The sequence below is a fragment of the Propithecus coquereli genome, unplaced genomic scaffold, assembly GCF_000956105.1.
Source record: "Propithecus coquereli isolate 6110/MARCELLA unplaced genomic scaffold, Pcoq_1.0 Scaffold534, whole genome shotgun sequence".
Classification (NCBI taxonomy): Eukaryota; Metazoa; Chordata; class Mammalia; order Primates; family Indriidae; genus Propithecus; species Propithecus coquereli.
The window spans coordinates 1233152-1238902 of NW_012151219.1; the positions used below are offsets into that span (position 1 = coordinate 1233152).

Sequence of the window (5751 nt, forward strand, 5' to 3'; positions counted from 1 at the left end):
AAAAATTCTGTAAAATTTTGTAATGAATATTTTGTAAATACAGGTACATTTATCTACAATTTCCCATTTTCCCTACATATGGAGATTTTTGGGACACCTGTATTATGGATGTACACTTACTATCTCTATAATGACACCTTCCCACTGCATGTTTTAGCCATCGTCATCATCACCAGGACTGCTATGAACTGAATGTTTGTGTCCCTCGCCCCAAATGTATATGCTGAAGCCCTCATCCCCAGCATGATGATAGCTGGAGGTGGCGCCTTTGGGAAGTGATTAGGTTGAGATGAGATTCCGAAGACAGAGCCTTAACAATGGGATTAGTACCTTTATAAGAAGAGAAAGAGACCAAAGCCCCCTCTCTCTGCCACGTGAGGACATAGCAAGAAGTTAGCAGTCTGCAAGCTGGATGAAGGTCCTAACCTTGACAATGCCGGCCTTCCGGCCTCCAGAACTGCGAGAAATAATTGTCTGTCGTTTAAGCAACCCACGCTGTGATATTTTGTTATAGCAGCCTGAGTAGACTAAGACAGGGAGCAAAGCACTCTATGAGTGTTGCAGAAAATTATTTAATGTATAGAAATGTGCCATAAAAACTTTAAAGTGCTAATTGACACAAGAACAGAAAAGCCATAGACCCTCTCCTGAGATGTCTACAATCTAAAGACTAGAAAAAATGCACATGGCTAATAAACACAGACATGCGTGTGTCTAGACACATGTACATTTAAAGACAAATAATGACAATAACGAATATTGAAAAAAATCCATGTCTGTATCTATGATGGAGAATAAAAAAGTAGGTCAGGGGCAATGAAAATATTGGGACGATTTTGCCCTTTATTTAAAAATGTTCTATTAAAAAATCAAGTCTTACAAGTAAAATCTTAAAAACAATCTTTTATACATAAAATTCATAGCAAGCCTCCTCTATTCGATTGTGAAAACCGTTGTAGAAGCACACCTCCTTATATTAATGGAGCATACACAGAGCAAATGCCCATCACTCAAGGGCCCAGATGTACCCATGGAACATGTAAGACCAAGCAACTCATGCACTGTCACATCGGCAAAGCCTTACTGTTAAGGGAAAGATTCCTATACAAGATCCATTTGAAAATCCATTTCACACTTCCAATTTAAAGCCAATTCAAATGTAATTTACTTAATCAGGGCCCTTCATTTAGTGAGGGTCAGAAGCACAATCAACAGAGGTGACAATTACTTGTGTTTATGAAAAGATGACCTGGTACCACTAGTGCTGAGCAAGAAAAAACAAAACCGGGACTCCCACTGGAAACCATGGCTATTATTGCATAGACAGATCTTCTTACAAACCACCACATTCTAAGAAAAAGCTTTTACTTGCATCATCTCTGCACCAAATGCAACCTCATTTGCAATTCTATTTTAGTGCCCTAACAGTCACTTTACTTTTCCAATGTCAATGATCTAAGAGAGGTGAAATAATACTTCTGGCACAAAATTTAAACTTACCACTCTCGTCATCTATACTGAACCTTCCAAGACCACTTCCATCCCTGATGGAGTACTGGACCTCTCCATCCCTCCCGGAGTCTTCATCTCGGGCAGTCACCTGAAGCACACTGGTTCCAATGCGTGAGTTTTCTTTTACAGATCCAACAACAGCAAAGTCCGGGAAATAGGGGGTGTGGAGGTTTTCATTGACATCCACCACTTCCACCTCAACAAAGGAAACAGATGACAGAGAGACAGGCCGCCCTTTGTCTTTGGCCCGAACCGTCAGGTTATAGAACTGCTGCTTTTCATAGTCGAGCTCTTTGCTCAAGCGGATGGCACCACTTGCTTTATCTATTTCAAATCTCCCATTATAGTCATTGACCAAAGAATAGCGCACTTGACCCCCCAATCCAAGATCCGGATCATGAGTCTCCAGCCAAGCGATGACAGTGCCAATGGGGAGATCTTCAAGGACCTTCACACTATAGCTACTGGGAATGAAAGCTGGAGAGCAGTCATTGACGTCATCCAAAAACACCTTAAGAGTGACAACTGAGAACAGTTGCTGACCACTTTCTGCCTTGTCTCTGGCTTCTATTTTCAAAGAGTAGTTTGCTTTTAATTCCCTGTCCAATTGGTCAGCTACATAAATGATTCCAGTTGAGCTATTGATGGCAAACTGCCGGGTATCTGTCAAGACCGAGTAAGTTACTTCACCATTAGAACCCAAGTCTCTGTCTCTGGCTTCCACTTGAATAATCTCAGTACCAATACTTGAACTTTCAAGAATGTTAACTGAGTAACTGTCTTGAAGAAAAACTGGGCTGTTGTCATTAGCATCCTCCACATTGATGGTCAGCAGCCTCCACGAAGATTTCTGTGGATTGCCTAAGTCATAGATGGTGATATTAAGGAGATAGAGATCTGTGTGTTCTCGATCCATGGGCATAAGGACCTTCAGCTGCCCAGTCTCCATATCGATGTTAAAGCAACTATCTGTATTTCCATCAGCTATTGTAAATAGCACCTTTCCATTGAAGCCAGAGTCAGCATCATAGGCTTGAATCTTCAGGATGTTAGCACCAACTGGTAGATCCTCCTTCACAGCCACATCAGAAGGAAAAGACTTGTCAAAATGTGGTCCCTGCCTGTTAATTGAATAAAAGTCAAGAAATCCATCTTCCAGATTCAGTTTCCCATTTGCTTTTGCCTTAATGAGCAGTTTCTCTGCCAGCTTTTGAGCCACACGAGTTTCTCTGCAACTGAAGCTCTTTGAAGACACCTTCCCATGTAGGACTGAAATGTTAATAGACATGGGGTCTGCAAGATTCTCTCCATCGGTTGCTGTAATTCTGAGGGCAAAATTACCATTTTTAACTCCAGAATTCAACAGTGACTTTTTAAGCTGTAAAACACCAGAGTCTGGGTTTAAATAAAAGAAGCCAAGTTCATTTCCCGAAATGATTTTGTATTTTACAAGTTCAAGTTCATCAATATCGATCGCTGAGACAGCTGTGATGTGACCACCGACTGGAAAGTCATACGAAATAACTCCCTGGCAAGCCACTTTTTCAAAGAGAGGGCTGTTGTCATTGACATTTCCTATTCGAATAGTCACGTTTACTTCACTCTCATGGCGGTATGGTGAACCCCAGTCAGAGGCCCTCACAATGAATCTGTAAGTTTCTGGAGAAGACTCAAAATCCAATTCTTCAGTTGTGCTAATAACACCCGTAAACTGGTTAATGGCAAATGGTAACAAATTCAGGCTAGCAATACTATAAGTGATGTACCCGTTTTCTCCTTTATCCTTATCGAAAGCCGAGACTGTCAGAACGCTTGTTCCCACGGGAACACTTTCATTCACATAAGCATCGTACAGCAGCTGCTGAAATTCTGGAGTGTGGTCGTTCGCATCTTCTATGCCGATGGTGACTTGTGCTTTTAAATCTCCCTCCTTGTTTGTCACCTCCAGTTTATAAACCTCCTTCTTAACAGTGTTCAGTGGCTGTGCTGTAACAATCAGACCTGACCTAGGATTGACTTTAAAATATTCTGCATCCTCACCAGGAGATAATTTGTATTCCACATCGAGCGGTTCAGGACTTAATTTCACTACAGCAACCATAACACCAGGAGGGGAAAACTCACTTATGCTCACATCATACACTTCTTTTTCAAATCTAGCTGGGACAGTGTCTCTTTTGGGGTTGGCAATGTGAACCGTCTGTAATGCTGAAAACTTTTGAGGAGACCCCTTGTCTTTTGCTTGAAGAGTGAGATTGTAGCCATAGGAAAAGCTCTTCCAGTCAACCTGCTTTCTCTCCTTAATCTTGTACTCGTTCAACCACTTTCCTTCCTTGGCCAGGAAGAACTGATCTAAAGGATCCCCAGCCACAATGGAAACAGATTCGATCTCTCCGTTAGCCCCCTCATCTAAGTCATCAACTGTCACCACCCAATTCAAATGTAATTTACTTAATCAGGGCCCTTCATTTAGTGAGGGTCAGAAGCACAATCAACAGAGGTGACAATTACTTATGTTTATGAAAAGATGACCTGGTACCACTAGTGCTGAGCAAGAAAAAACAAAACCGGGACTCCCACTGGAAACCATGGCTATTATTGCATAGACAGATCTTCTTACAAACCACCACATTCTAAGAAAAAGCTTTTACTTGCATCATCTCTGCACCAAATGCAACCTCATTTGCAATTCTATTTTAGTGCCCTAACAGTCACTTTACTTTTCCAATGTCAATGATCTAAGAGAGGTGAAATAATACTTCTGGCACAAAATTTAAACTTACCACTCTCGTCATCTATACTGAACCTTCCAAGACCACTTCCATCCCTGATGGAGTACTGGATCTCTCCATCCCTCCCGGAGTCTTCATCTCGGGCAGTCACCTGAAGCACACTGGTTCCAATGCGTGAGTTTTCTTTTACAGATCCAACAACAGCAAAGTCCGGGAAATAGGGGGTGTGGAGGTTTTCATTGACATCCACCACTTCCACCTCAACAAAGGAAACAGATGACAGAGAGACAGGCCGCCCTTTGTCTTTGGCCCGAACCGTCAGGTTATAGAACTGCTGCTTTTCATAGTCGAGCTCTTTGCTCAAGCGGATGGCACCACTTGCTTTATCTATTTCAAATCTCCCATTATAGTCATTGACCAAAGAATAGCGCACTTGACCCCCCAATCCAAGATCCGGATCATGAGTCTCCAGCCAAGCGATGACAGTGCCAATGGGGAGATCTTCAAGGACCTTCACACTATAGCTACTGGGAATGAAAGCTGGAGAGCAGTCATTGACGTCATCCAAAAACACCTTAAGAGTGACAACTGAGAACAGTTGCTGACCACTTTCTGCCTTGTCCCTGGCTTCTATTTTCAAAGAGTAGTTTGCTTTTGATTCCCTGTCCAATTGGTCAGCTACATAAATGATTCCAGTTGAGCTATTGATGGCAAACTGCCGGGTATCTGTCAAGACCGAGTAAGTTACTTCACCATTAGAACCCAAGTCTCTGTCTCTGGCTTCCACTTGAATAATCTCAGTACCAATACTTGAACTTTCAAGAATGTTAACTGAGTAACTGTCTTGAAGAAAAACTGGGCTGTTGTCATTAGCATCCTCCACATTGATGGTCAGCAGCCTCCACGAAGATTTCTGTGGATTGCCTAAGTCATAGATGGTGATATTAAGGAGATAGAGATCTGTGTGTTCTCGATCCATGGGCATAAGGACCTTCAGCTGCCCAGTCTCCATATCGATGTTAAAGCAACTATCTGTATTTCCATCAGCTATTGTAAATAGCACCTTTCCATTGAAGCCAGAGTCAGCATCATAGGCTTGAATCTTCAGGATGTTAGCACCAACTGGTAGATCCTCCTTCACAGCCACATCAGAAGGAAAAGACTTGTCAAAATGTGGTCCCTGCCTGTTAATTGAATAAAAGTCAAGAAATCCATCTTCCAGATTCAGTTTCCCATTTGCTTTTGCCTTAATGAGCAGTTTCTCTGCCAGCTTTTGAGCCACACGAGTTTCTCTGCAACTGAAACTCTTTGAAGACACCTTCCCATGTAGGACTGAAATGTTAATAGACATGGGGTCTGCAAGATTCTCTCCATCGGTTGCTGTAATTCTGAGGGCAAAATTACCATTTTTAACTCCAGAATTCAACAGTGACTTTTTAAGCTGTAAAACACCAGAGTCTGGGTTTAAATAAAAGAAGCCAAGTTCATTTCCCGAAATGATTTTGTA

The 5751-nt window shown here is 42.0% G+C and overlaps 1 protein-coding gene and 1 pseudogene across 2 annotated transcripts in view; both read right to left on the reverse strand.

Moving 5' to 3' along the window:
- FAT3 (FAT atypical cadherin 3) overlaps positions 1-5751 on the reverse strand; it is a 528492-nt gene that overhangs the window by 516932 nt on the left and 5809 nt on the right. The window lies entirely within an intron of this gene.
- Positions 3950-5745, reverse strand: LOC105820694 (annotated as a pseudogene). Its single transcript, XR_001138017.1, has one exon. The product of XR_001138017.1 is annotated as a protocadherin Fat 3 pseudogene (transcript).